The sequence below is a fragment of the Diabrotica virgifera genome, chromosome 2 (genome assembly GCF_917563875.1).
Source record: "Diabrotica virgifera virgifera chromosome 2, PGI_DIABVI_V3a".
Classification (NCBI taxonomy): Eukaryota; Metazoa; Arthropoda; class Insecta; order Coleoptera; family Chrysomelidae; genus Diabrotica; species Diabrotica virgifera.
This window is the reverse complement of record NC_065444.1, coordinates 269904971-269920684: the sequence shown is the minus strand read 5'-3', so window position 1 is coordinate 269920684 and position 15714 is coordinate 269904971.

The window sequence follows — 15714 nt, the reverse complement described above, 5'->3', positions numbered from 1 at the left end:
GTCGGTTTGCGCATGCGCGCAGATCAATATAAATTCACCCTCAATCTCAATCGCACCTAAAGAAGTATAACTTCAAAAATCAACTATGAAAATAAGCATAATTTTAGGTGATGTATAACTTTTGAAACTATGTTATTTAAAGAGTTATACAATTTATGTAGTAAGGAAGAGCAGAGAAAATTTTAATTGGCCTTAAAATCTATAAATATAAAGTTGAAAATTTCAGTGACAAATTCATCATCAATCAGTCAATCACGTCCACTGCTGGATATAGGCCTCCCTCAGTTCTTTCCAGTGTTCTCTACACTGAGCCACTTGTAAACAACTTCCAACTACTCTTTGTATGTCGTCGTATTAAATTAGACATTTAATATATTAGGATATATATTTTACATTCATAAGGATATCACATGAATCACATAACATACATTATGAATGTAAAATATACAGGGTGAGGCAGATAAAAGTCCTATTAGAAATATCTCGAGAACTAAAGAAACCAGAATCATGAAAATTGGAATGAAGGGGTTTTGAAGAGTGATCTCTTTAATGAAAATATTTTCATCGATTTGCTACTTCCGGTTATACCGGAAGTGGCTTATAACTTCGTTTTTTTAAATGGAACATCCTGTATATTTTTACATTTTTGAATTCTCCTGGATGTCTTCTTTCTTAAAATATGAGGTTTTGTAATGTTATACAGGGTAGTTTAAAAGATAATTACGTTTTTTTTTCTTAATTTCCTAGAAATATTCACACCCTGTAGAATTGTAGTAGTTTGACATAAAAAACTTTATTTATGTTCAAATGATTTTTAATATAGTCTACTATTGTTAAAAATTGTTAGTATAGCTAAATGTTGAATTGTACTATACAGGGTTGATCGAAACTCGGAGAAAGTGTTTTCTGAGTTTTCTTAAATGGAACACCCTATATTTTATTATCGTAATGAAATGATATTTTACGCTACTTTTTTATTTCTTAAGCATTCCCTATACCTAAGTGTTTTAATTTGTGAGTTATTGGTGATTCAAGCCAAACATTAATTTCAATAAAAAATTCGTGAAATTTTATTAGGTTGGCCGTGAAAATATTCAATCACAAATATTTTTTCGGAAATAAATACATAATACTATTGACTGATCTTAAAAATTGCCAATAATGGTTGAGCTATCAAAATACCTACGTAGTTAACATTCTTGGCGCGATTAACAATGAAGCACAAATTAAAGCATTTAGGCATAGGGAATGCTTAAGAAATAAAAAAGTACCATAAAATGTCTTTTCATTGCAATACTAAAATACAGGGTGTTCCATTTAAGAAAATTCAGAAAATCCGCATTCCGAGTTTCGACCAACCCTCTATACTAAAATTTAACATTTAGCTATACTAATAATTTTTGATAATAGTAGACTATATTAAAAATCATTTTAACATAAATAGAGTTTTTGATATCCAACTACTACAATTCTACAGGGTGTGAAAATTGCTACGAAATTAATAAGAAAACGTAATTAGCTTTTAAACTACCCTGTATAACATTACAAAACTGCATATTTTAAGAAAGAAGACATCGAGTAGAATCTAAAAATGTAAAAATATACAGGGTATCCCATTTAAAAAAACTAAGTTTTAAACAACTTCCGTATAACCGGAAGTGGCAAATTGATGAAAATATTTTCATTAAATAGATCACCCTTCAAAACCCCTTCATTCCAATTTTCATAATTCTGTTGCCTTTAGTTCTCTAAATATTTCTAATAGGCCAGTTATGTACGTCACCCTATATATCCTATTATATTAAATAAAATATAATGTAAAGTTTCCAGTTTACACATACCTAATATTATACTAAACTTTTGCTTTTCTCTATTGCTAATATTTTTGATAAGTTACTCCACTATTTACTCAATGTAATAAAGATTTTCTTAACCTTCGAATGACCAAGGGGGTAAATTTTGACCCCAATGTGTTTTTATTTAATAACTTCAGAAATATTTTCAATTTTAAACTCATAATTTTTTAATAAATTTTAATATCATTAAGATACCCTCATATTTTGTAATAAAAATAATTCCCTATATTTTACGAAACAAAAAATATTTTCTGAATTTTGGGTCAAAGACGAACTCCCTTTGCTTTCCATGTTCCAATTTTATATTAAGTAATTACCGTCTATTATGTGGAATTATTTGTAAAAAACATTCCAATATTGAAAAAAAAATGGTTGCTAAACCTGTGGCGACGTAAATTAGTGCATATTTTATAGTATATTAAGTATGGAGAACGGTAAGGGTTTTATACCGATAGAAGACAATTGTTTGGAGGAGAAGCGGAGCGACGACTCCAATTATTGTCTGAGATCGGTTACCCTTAACATTCGACATGCTTATAACGTTTTTTTGCACGATTGATACCATTATAAATTATAAAATTAAACATTTTCGTCATATTGACTAGTTTCATTCATTTTATGAAGATAGATACTTTGGTTGTTAGGTAGTAACTAGGGTGCATAATAACAATGGAGAATTGAGTTTTTATTTAGTTGTCAATAATTTTAAGTACAATTTTGATTATTATAAATTAAAATATGAGCGAAAGTGAATTTGAAGAAATTGACCGGGCTTGGGAAGAAGGGTGTTCCGCAATTATTCCCGAAAAATTCAAAATCCGTTATCAAAATACCTACCAAAGTTTTAAAAAATGGTGCGAAGGCAAGAATTTAAGAATCGAAGAAAAGACTCTATTGGCATATTTCTTTCAAAGACATATGCAGTTGAAAGCTCCTGGAAGCCTCTGGGCAGAATATTCAATGATTAAATCCACCGTTTTTCTTTATGATGGCATTGATATTTTCAAGTTTTCAACTTTGATCGCGTATTTGAAGAGAAAAAATGTTGGCTATAGGCCTAAGAAAGCGAGCATTTTTACACGGGAGCAATTTGAAAAATTTCTGATGGAAGCACCGGATGAAGAATTTCTAGTTCACAAGGTAATATAAGCTAGTTTAGGTAAAAGGAATACTCTAATGAAGATTTTTTCATAATTTGTAGGTCGCAATGATATTGTGAATATCTGGTGCCTGTAGAAGAGAAGAATATTACTATGAATGACATCCCACAAACCGATGGTTTAATAATTGTAAAAGTACCCAATACAAAAACGAACATCCAGCGTACTTTTACAGTCGTTAATAAACCAGACGATAAAATTCCATATTTAGAAATTCTGCAAAAGTATATAAAACTTCGTCCATTACAAGTAAAATCAAATCATTTGTTCTTAAGATACGCCAAAGGAAAATGTGCTTAAGTAATAGGGAAAGGGACAATCGGGGGCTGGCCTTCTCAAATTGCCAAATTCTTAAATTTGCCTAATCCCGAGAACTATACTGGCCATTCGTTCAGGAGGACATCAGCAACGCTTTTGGCTAATAAAGGTGTTGATGTCCTCGGATTAAAGCGTCATGGAGGTTGGCGTTCATCGACATTGGCAGAAAGCTATGTAGAAGATTCTCTTCAAAATAAAATAAATTTTGCCGAAATAATATTGTGCAATACTAGTAATACTACTAATGTATGCGATTCTGCAGGAGTTTCTGTTAGAAGTGAAACCACAGCCCAAACAAGTGGGATTTCATTAAATAATTTAACAAATTGTACCATAAGTTTCAATATTAATAAATAATTCGTTAGTTTTCTTTATTCTTACAAAAAATAAATTAAAATTAAGAGATTTTTTAACTCGACGGTAAGTGAATTACTTACCGTCTACCGTCGAGTTGGATTACTTACCGTCGAGTTGCTAGTAAATGTCACCTACTGACGTAAAATCTGTCACGGTAAACAGTCAAAAATGATCAATTGTGCAAAAAAATTTCTTTAGTTCTATGTTCAGAATGATAATTCCTGTTTTTGTTCAGTTGTAATTCAAATATGTTTTACCGTTGATTGATGTATTAGGGGTTATACTACCATATTATTATTTCAATTAACGGTTTTACTTATGTTTATTTATCATTTATTGATACAATACTAACATTAAAATAACGAATAGGTAAATTATTTTATTTCTTAAAACAACTTAATATTTTTGTCAATTATCATTTTTGACTGGGGGTCATTTTGACCCCCGTTGGTCATCCGTGTATCAAAAAAAGGTTGGTCATCGGAAGGTTTGGCAAACACGATCATCATTCAGTCATCGCAATCAGACTATAGTTTATTACTAGCTCAGGGGTAGATTGTGTAGTGTCTGTGTGTGTGTTGAGTAAATGTCTTGTTACCTAGAAAGTCAACTTCATCATCTTTACAAAGAGATTGTTATAGAAACTCTATATAATTCTATTTTACAAAGTGGGTGGACATAAATGTTATATTGTTCTGAAGCTATTTCTTTGTGGTAACTTACGCAATCTACTATTTTATTTGGAAATAAAGCCAAAATTTAGGTTTTAAATTAAATTTATTTGACGTTTCGACTTCCACTTGGAAATAGTCACCAAAAATACGGTATTTTGATATCGATTTCCGAAGTGAAAGTGAAGTCGAAACGTCAAATAAATTTAATTTCAAATCTAAATTTTGGCTGTATTCCCAAATAAAATAATAAAATATTAAAAATATTAAAAATGAAATGTCAAAAAATGATATTATTACTTTTAGGTAATAACTACCTTTTTTAGAACACTTCTAAAATTATGATATATGTACCAAATCAACTAGTATTGTCTAACATCCTAAAAAAGTGAAAGGGTGCGAAAACTTAGGGGATGATAAGACTAAAGCGAACACACAATTTTTCTTATTTTTATTCTCACTTGATTTCTTATTCAGGGAACGTATAGTGGGACACGCATAGAATACATGGCTTTAGGTCGAATATGAGCGAATAAATATAGAGGCTATATGCAGTGGCGTGGAATATTTTAATTAAAAACGATTTTAAACTTTTAAATGCGTTGTAAGGTGGTTTAAAGTTTAAATGATTGATCAGTAAACAAATATCGCGTTTCATATGTGGAAAGAGTTTTTTATTATAAAACAGATTCCAGTTAAAATATTGTTAGGGTAACTCAGTAAGGTTTAGAACATATCTAAAAAGTCCCTTGACAAAAAAAGAAGAATAATTAAAAACTAGAATGTTTTAGACGTGATCGAAATATCTCGAAATGTTTCCTAAGTTGTGGGACGTAAGAAAATACATATAAACAGAAAGTTAACAGCTCAAAGAGTACTAATAATTAAGTGTGTGAATAGTTCTGCCATTCACTTGGAGTTGTTGAAAAGACAGTTTGTTATACTTTGCCACTAATAAATGATATACTAAACACCTAATCAGGTGCTAAATGGCTTTTGACCCTAGATTTAAAAAGCGGGTACTGGCAAGTAAAAGTACATCCTGATGATTAAGACAAAACAACTTATTCAACTGGTCATAGTCTCTACCGGTTCCAGGTCAAGACCTATGAATGCAAGAACCTAGGACCAATTCCAGGTTCTAGTATTTGCTCTTTGAAATGCTCCAGCTACGTCTGAACGTATCATGAAAATGGTGTTAAGAAGACAGTTCTGTAAAACCGTGACCAGACACCTCGTAACGCGACAGTTCGTAACCGGACAACTGGTAACGGACAATTCGTAACAGCGGCAGTTCGTATCGGCGACACTTGGTAACGGCGACAGTTCGTAACTATACAAATTCGTAACGTCCAAATTGAATTATTCTGTTTATTTTTGTTAACGTGGAAACTAACTGTTATTACAGTTTACAGTTATAATTGAAATTATGTTTATCAATTTAACGAATCAGTACGGGGATAAATATGTTTAACACATTTTATATTTCGTGTTTCAGTGTATATTAAAGTCATTAAACACAAACAAATATTTAAATACATCTAAACTTTTAACAGTATTCAAGTATATTCAAATGGGAAATAAGCCACAATTTTACCTAAAAATGATTTTATTAACGTTTCGACGCCCAAGTCGGGTGTCGTTGCTTATTTCCCATTTGAATATACTTGATTATAAAAATGCCACAAGAAAATAGCTCCAGAACAATTTTAACAGTATTCTTAAAAGTTTATTCCTCTTATTGTTCCTTAAATTTGCATATGCCTAGACAAAGGTATAATGAAGTACCTACTTAATTTCTGAAATCTTTAATCTGACAACCGTCTTTAGACATTCCAAACTTTTTAAATAAATATTTTGTAAAGAAATGTTATAATTACCTGTTATTATAATAAACCTTGTGATTGGTAATAGCTTTGGGGCATTCAATCAACGGTTATAGTTGATAAGAGGGATGGCTTGTAATACTTTAATACTTGGTTTAAATACTTTTATTATATTCTGAAACACGAAATATGAAATGCCTTAAAAATGTTTATCCTGATACTGATTCGTTAAATTGATAAACGTAATTCCATTTATAACTGTAATAACAGTTGGTTTCCACGTTAACAACAATAAACAGAATAATTCAATTTGGACGTTACGAATTGTCCGTTACGAATTTGTATAGTTACGAACTGTTGCCGTTACGAAGTGTCGCCGTTACGAACTGTCGCTGTTACGAATTGTCCGTTACCAACTGTCCGGTTACGAACTGTCGCGTTACGAGATGTCATGGGACCCTGTAAAACACGTCTAGCATAGCTTGATGATATAACAATTATGTATGAAATCTTTGATAAACAACTGAAAAAGATTTTTTTTAACGAATTGAGAAATGTCAATTTTAAGCTAAATTAAAATGCTTTTTATTTCAGAGAGAGGAGTAAGTACTATCAAAGATATATCGTTTGAGTATGTTCCGGTAGGTGTGTGTGTGTGTGTGTTGACGGAATTAATTAAAAATAATAAAAATTTAACGACGAACAGTAATATATTTATTTATTTTGGGTGACAAGCGGTTATATCTCGAAAGAGGGTTGAAGCCGAGGGTTTGTCTGCATCGTTTGCATGCTGTGTAGAGACTGGTCTCCGGACCACCACTTTTATGTCAACTGATTTTGCGGTTGAGATAATGACCAGAAAAGGCCATAAATTCTGCATCTGTCTTTTAAGAACCTTTTTATATTTCGAGAAGTTGACATAACGAGTGTGGCACTCTGGGGGCATCGCAATCTATTAGTGTTGCCTTGAAAGAAACATTAATGTTACACAATCTGTTTAAGGGATAACATTTCCTTTCTCGAAATTAACGGCATATGGTTTGTATATCACATGTGGATTTTAAATGACCAATGCCGTTTCGTTTTGAGAAAAGTTACCAAAAATTAAGAAAATAAAATTAGCAAAAATAGTAATTAAAGCGTACCGCTATAAGTAAAAGGAATTAAAAGGGATCCACGGAATATTTCAATTATTAAAGTTTGGCCATAGCCAGAAAAAAAAAGAAAATTAAAAGTTTTCTTGGACTCAGTTGATATTATCGAAAATTATTCAAGATTTTGGCCACATTGCTAAGCCTCTTTATCGACTAACTCAAGTCAAAATCAAATACGTTCGTAGATTTAAAAAAACGATTTACAACACCTGTCCTAACATGTCCAAGGGAAGATGGAAAATTTTGGTTGAATTGTGAATATCTTAGCAGGAAACTCCAACAGTGTAATTTTGACGTAGTACATAGAAAAGGGCATCTCCATAACAATGTCGATAATCTCGATGACCTGAGTTAAAGAGGAAGACAATGATCAGACTTACCTGGAAAGACTTAAAAAGAGTCAAAAAAAAGATAATGATTTAAAAGTCATACTCGTATGATAATGCCTTATGAATAAAATAAGACGAATTTGCTAGAAAATAACCAAATGTAGTGAAACTATAAAGACGTAGTTAGCTCAATGGCAATATCTACATTTTTTTAATGATCTAGTCCCGATGTAGTATGTATAGTATTACGTATGTAACGGTAGAAAAGATTCTAAAATAAGAAATAGTAATAACGGAACAATATTTTTCTGTGGAGCCTTTTATATGACCCGCAGTGGATATTCTCGGTCCACTTCGTATGATGGATGGATAAAACAAGTATTTAATGATCGCAATGGATTACTTTTGAAAATTGTACCCTGTCCTAATCAAGAAGTAACTACAGTAGCAGAAGGACTCATAAGGCACATCGTGTCAAGATATTGAGTTCCTGTGAAGATACATTATGGACACGGGCAAGGACGAAATTTTGAATCATAATTATGGCCAAAATTAATCTTGAGTTTTAAGGAAACTCGAATTTCGCCTCTTCATCCACAATTAGATGCATTCAGTCGAAAGACGTATAGTTTGTCAAACGCAGGAAAGAGTTTGAAAATCTTACAATCGCCATGCGTCGTTATGGAGTTTGTGAGATTTCCTACGTTTCCAACTATTTTCCAACAACTCTTTCTTACGTTTGACAAACTGTACTACAACTGATTGATAGTGCATTTCAATTTTTGTTACTGGTAATCACAAAGAAAAGGATACTTTAATTGCTCTATTCCTTCTAGTCCATAGAATATTTAAACATGAAGCGAATGATTATTCACCATCGACGATGATTACTTACCGAAAGAGAAATGAAGCTTTCTAATGATCTTATTTTTGAAGATTTTGGAAATTTTAAAATAAAGATTTAAAAAGTTCTACGAATTTACTTGTAAAAGTTTAAAGATGTAAAGTGATAAAGCCAAGATAGTTCTTATCCAGAGGTTAGCTTTATATACCATGGAACCAATTCACCCTGTTTTCTTCAGTCGGTTACACACAGGCCAGTTATTCAAGGCGAATATCTATAACGGAAGGAGCAGTGTTCCATAAGGTTTATTGTGAAATTGATAAGTTTTCTCCAAAGACACTTGCAGAGTGTAATAACTGCTATAAAAACTCCAGTGAGAAAAGTCATGATGACAAATTTACGCAAAAAGTGATTCCCATCACTTCTTCTATCTTCAAACGGTAGGTATTATACAAATAGTACCTAAGATCTCACTGAAGAACACTGTGAACTAGATATAAAAGTATTTAGTATTTCTAGAAAGAAAGGAGAGAATGAAATTAAAATCGCCGAATGCGACCAAATTGTTAGGACTTCTTTTCATACAGATTCTGTAAAAGTATCTACACTTTTATTATATGAAACGCCACTGATCATCACCCAATCTAAGCGAAACGAGCTCTATTCTTTTTACCACGTTTTAACACGTTTTCTATTCATGTGTCGATGTAATTTTGGACACGGTCAGACTTGAAATACCCTTTTCAGATGAGGCCACACCACAAATACCCTTTACAAAGTACACGTTCAGTTCAGTATGTCGATCTCAGCAGTCTTTCAAGCCCTCGACTTTCAGCTGATATAAAATCTGTTTCGATCGATTGACAAAGTAATTTATATTTCTATAAGGGCAGGCAGCTAAGAACAGAGAATTAGAGGTCTAACCATAAGTAAATTAATTGAAATAGAAAACACCCATTATAGTCCTGTCGCCAGGGGGTGTACAACGGCCTCCTGTATTCAGATGGACTTACCCAAGTTTTTTTATGTATTTTGACCTATAGAATACGAATTTTTTGGGTAACAGTTGATCCGGATGTCGATAAGTTTGTTATAAATCAAGAAGTTGAGGAATCACATAACAGCGATTTATCGCAAAACAAAACATTTTTTTGTATTTTTTGGGCCATTCTAACCAAAAAATGTTCCTACAAATTTTTTCGTAGGATGCATAGTTTTCGAGATAAACGCGGTTGAACTTTTAAAAAATCGAAAAGTTGCAATTTTTGAACCCGAATAACTTTTGATTAAAAAATAAAATAGCAATTCTGCTTACCGCATTTGAAAGTTCAAGTCAAATTATATCGGTTTTAATTATTTGTATTGCTAAAAATTTATTATTTTATTGTTAAAAAAAGCTATAAACACCTAGTGCTTGAGTAATATTTTTAATGATTTCTCATTTAAAATAGAACGAGTAGGTAGAAGAGGTAAAAGTGCAAGCTAGGCTATTTCTACGTAGCATGCATTAAAACGAATGTATTAGGCACGGGAAACACTATGTGTTTATAGCTTTTTTTAACAATCAAAAAATAAATTTTTAGCAATGCAAATATTCAAAACAGATATAATTTGACTCAAACTTTTAAAGGCGGTAAGCAGAATTGCTATTTTATTTCTTATTCAAAGGTTATTCGGGTTCAAAAATTGAAATTTTTCGATTTTTTTAAAGTTTAACCGCATTTATCTCGAAAACTATGCATCCTACGAAAAAACTTGTAGGAACATTTTTTGGCTAGAATGACCCAAAAAATACAAAAAAATGTTTTGTTTTGCGAGAAATCGCTGTTATGTAATTCCTCAAGTTCTTTGTTTATAACAATCTTATCGACATTCGGATCAACTGTTACCCAAAAAATTCGTGTTCTACGGGACAAAATATATAAAAAAAACTTGGGTAAGTCCATCTGAATTAAGAAGGCCGTTGTACCCCCCCCCTGGCGACAGGACTATTAGAATTTTTTTATTTTGAAAATTCACATACCCAAACTTATATGGAATCACCATATATTTCAAAGCAATATTTATTTCTTTTGAAAAAACTTGATATTGTTGCGAAGAATAAAGGTTTTTATTGAAAATAAACAAATCGATAAGATAATCAGATAGACAGCTCGGTACGGTATAGGTTATTTGCTTGAGTTGCAAATTGAACGAAAATAAATAAACTAACTTAAGCGTCCAAAAACGAAAATATGCCTCATATGGGGTTATATAACTTACAACGGAGAAAGATATTGGTCTTGTGGAGAAAGTAATATTCTCAGAGGGACATAGCTGTAGAGCTATGCGTAACACAGGGCGTTCTGTCCAAAACCTGTGCTAGGTAACAGGAATTAGAAAATCTTAAAAATAAAGCAAGAGAAAGTAGCCAAAAGGTAATAACGGCTTGCCACGATTGTTTAATTGTCCAATCAGCTGAAAAACACCCAACCATTTCTCACCTGCAGCTCAAAAGGCAGCTTTTGGAAGCTACAGATGTAACTTTTTCAGTTGAAACGATGAGAAGAAGAGTTCATACCAAGAAGTATACAGCAGGGGACAGTTACGAGTTCCCGAGTTATCCAGGCAGCACAAGATTGATCGCCTAAATTGGTGTCTTCACTACCAAAACTGGAACATTGGGAGTTGACAAAATGTGCTATTTTCAGAAAAAGTCAGGATTTGTGTAGAATCAGATGACCCACGAAATTGTGTACTTAGAGGTCGAAGAAGGCAATCAAGAAAGAAAACTGTCAGATCTGTTCACAAATATACAAGGGGAAGTATAATGTTCTGGAGAGGAATTGTGATCCGTAAAAAGCTCCTTTAATTTTCATCCAATCAACTTTAACTGCTCACAGGTATGTTTATAACCTGTAGTTAGGCTCTGGAGAGATGCAACAGGAGAAAATTTAATTTTGGTGCATGATAATGGACCTCCACATACCATTAGAATGCCTAGAGACATCATTGAAGCAGAAGGTATCCCTTGTTTGGAGTGGACTGCTGCTCACCCGAGCTTTACCCTATAGAGTATTTGTGGCATATGCTTAAAATAAAAATTAAAACTCGCTGGAATAATCCACAAAACACCTAAGGGCTAGTATAAGCTGCTTTTGAAGAATGGAGCAACCTACCAAAAAAAAATGTTGAAATTTGATTAGGAGCGTGCCCAAGCAAACTGATGTTGTTCTGAAGCTATTTTCTTGTGGCATTTTTACAATTTTAACTATTTAGAATGGGAAATAAGCCACAATATTATTAAAAAATGATTTTTATTAACGTTTCGACGCCCAAATCGGGTGCCGTTGTCAAAATACAAAATACTATTAATATAAACAAAAATGTTGTTGCTTAGTAAAAAAATTCTTCTAATAATTTATTTAATTTGACTCATTTATATCGGCAATTCAGATACATTTGATACATTTTAAAGTAGAAGACTTTAAAATGATATTGCCAATATTTATGAGTTGCGTTCCTGGGACGACTTTACTGAAAGATAGTTCATTCGATTACATGAAATCAACCCCAACTCAAGAATATCCGTCACAAAAAAAATCATAGCATGTGATCTGTCTTTAAAAAGACAACCACATGCAACGGTGACATTAAAATTCTCGCGTTAGAGATCTCATAGTAAATCACGAGGGAAAACCAGGAAAAACCTCGTGATACTATCCCGACATCGTAAGTATTTGGTCTTACATTTAATTTACTCTCAAAATTAATACCAAATTCTGACTTTACTATAATTTTGTTTAAATTATAAATAATATCAATAATACATGGGTATATAAGTAATACTAAAATATAAAATATGTACTAACTCGACTATTGACTTACTAATTGTGGTATTTTCTTTCTATTGACTTCCTCTTTCAGTATGGGTATCCACATCCTACTGCATTCCACCGAGGAATTTGCGACACAATTGGTTTCGTTTAGCATAATTAGAGCCGCTTCTTTGATTTTTCTCTTTTTACTATCTGTTTCTTTCAGGACTATACTTGAATCTCTCCACTGAACTCTATGTTCATTATCCCATGCGTGTTGACATATTTGAGATCTATCAAATTCTCTATTTTTAATATAAGATTGATGTTCACTTATTCTAACGTTTAATGGTCTTGATGTTTCACCTATATAAAACTGTTCGCATTCACAAGGTATTTTATAAATACAATTCTTTGTCCTTTCTTGTTCATTGTTAGGTTTAGTTTTAGATAGAATAGATCTCAATGTGTTGGTTGTTTTGAATGTTGTTGAAATGTTGAATTTATTTCCTATTGTTTTAAGTTTCTCGGATAGTCCTTTTATGTATGGTATTGATATTTTCCTCGTATTATTTCTTGTGAATGTTGTAGGATCCCGTTCTATGTTGTTCTGTTCCATTCGATCCAATCTTGATAATTCCTTATTTATAAACGATAAAGGATAATCATTTTTTAATAAAACAGATGTTAAGAATTGTTTTTCTTCTAAAAAGGAATTTTCGTTAGAACAAGTAATTTTGGCTCTATCATATAAGGATTTTATGATTCCCTTTTTAACGTTGATGTTGTGATTTGATTTGTAATTGAGATATCTGTTGGTATGTGTTGGTTTTCTATACACTTGAGTCTCATATCCAGTATCCTTCTTTAAGACTAAAACATCGAGGAAAGGCAGGGTGTTATTATATTCCTTTTCCATTGTAAATTTTATTGTCTCTTCTTGATCGTTTATAATATTCAGGAATGTATCCAATAATTCTGATCTATGAGGCCATATTGAAAACACATCATCTACATATCTCCACCATACAGTGGGTTTTAAATTTTGTTTAGAAATGATATTAGTTTCGAAATCCTCCATAAATATATTAGCCAATAATGGAGATAAAGAGGAGCCCATTGCTAGACCAAAATTTTGTTTATAAAATTCATTATTTAGTTGAAAATAGGTATTATTAGTACATAATGTCAATAACTCCATTATAGCTGATACATTTAGTTTTGTCCTAGTTGTCAATGTATCATCATTCTCTAATTTCGTTTTGATTATGTTTAAAGTTTTATCTAATGGCACATTTGTAAATAAACTGTTTATGTCAAAACTTACTAAAATATTATTTGGATTAAACTCAATAGTTGATAATTTGTTTACAAAATGTTTTGTATTTTTTATAAATGTGTCATCATTATTAGCAAATGGTTTTATAATGTTTAATAAAAATTTTGATAGTTCACTACAAGGAGAACTGATGGTACTACAAATGGGTCTAAGTGGTATGTTCGCTTTATGAATTTTCGGTACTCCATAAAAATGTGGTGACTTACTGTAATGAGGTGTAATTAATTTTCTTTGATAGTATGTTAGATCATTTTTAAATTTGAATAAAGTTCTATAGATTTTGTTTTCCAGTGTTTTCGTTGGATCCTTCGTTAATTTGGTATAAGGTCCATTTGTAATTAGATCTGTAATTTTGTCCTCGTATTGTATTTTATCCATTATTACAGTTGCATTTCCTTTATCCGCTGGTAGGATCGTTATGGAGTCATCATTTTTTAAAGTTTTTAAAGCTTTAATTTCCTCTTTACTGATGTTCTGTTCAATTTGATTTGTCTTTTTCAAGATTGGATCGAATGGAACAGAACAACATAGAACGGGATCCTACAACATTCACAAGAAATAATACGAGGAAAATATCAATACCATACATAAAAGGACTATCCGAGAAACTTAAAACAATAGGAAATAAATTCAACATTTCAACAACATTCAAAACAACCAACACATTGAGATCTATTCTATCTAAAACTAAACCTAACAATGAACAAGAAAGGACAAAGAATTGTATTTATAAAATACCTTGTGAATGCGAACAGTTTTATATAGGTGAAACATCAAGACCATTAAACGTTAGAATAAGTGAACATCAATCTTATATTAAAAATAGAGAATTTGATAGATCTCAAATATGTCAACACGCATGGGATAATGAACATAGAGTTCAGTGGAGAGATTCAAGTATAGTCCTGAAAGAAACAGATAGTAAAAAGAGAAAAATCAAAGAAGCGGCTCTAATTATGCTAAACGAAACCAATTGTGTCGCAAATTCCTCGGTGGAATGCAGTAGGATGTGGATACCCATACTGAAAGAGGAAGTCAATAGAAAGAAAATACCACAATTAGTAAGTCAATAGTCGAGTTAGTACATATTTTATATTTTAGTATTACTTATATACCCATGTATTATTGATATTATTTATAATTTAAACAAAATTATAGTAAAGTCAGAATTTGGTATTAATTTTGAGAGTAAATTAAATGTAAGACCAAATACTTACGATGTCGGGATAGTATCACGAGGTTTTTCCTGGTTTTCCCTCGTGATTTACTATGAGATCTCTAACGCGAGAATTTTAATGTCACCGTTGCATGTGGTTGTCTTTTTAAAGACAGATCACATGCTATGATTTTTTTTGTGACGGATATTCTTGAGTTGGGGTTGATTTCATGTAATCGAATGAACTATCTTTCAGTAAAGTCGTCCCAGGAACGCAACTCATAAATATTGGCAATATCATTTTAAAGTCTTCTACTTTAAAATGTATCAAATGTATCTGAATTGCCGATATAAATGAGTCAAATTAAATAAATTATTAGAAGAATTTTTTTACTAAGCAACAACATTTTTGTTTATATTAATAGTATTTTGTATTTTGACAACGGCACCCGATTTGGGCGTCGAAACGTTAATAAAAATCATTTTTTAATAATATTGTGGCTTATTTCCAAGCAAACTGAAGCTTGCATAGGACTAGTGGTGATAACACTGACTACCAAAAAAAAAAAAATAAAACAATTTAAACGTTATTAGTTTTAAATTCAAATTTTTTATTATATTGACTTTAAAAAAACTAGTTTTAATTTGTTTGTTAAATACTTTATTGTTTAATTTAATGGTTACGTATTTGTTATTAAATTGCTTTAATAGTTATTTATGATATAAGCGTTAAAAGTACAATTTTAAGGCACGCATGTGAAAGTTTGCAGAATGAGCGAAGCGAATTCTACAATTCACATGAGTGCCTTAAAAATGTACTTTTTAACACGTATATTATACAATATTTTTTCTACAAACGTTATAAATTTATAAAATACCCGTAAAACTAAACTATATTTATAAAAAA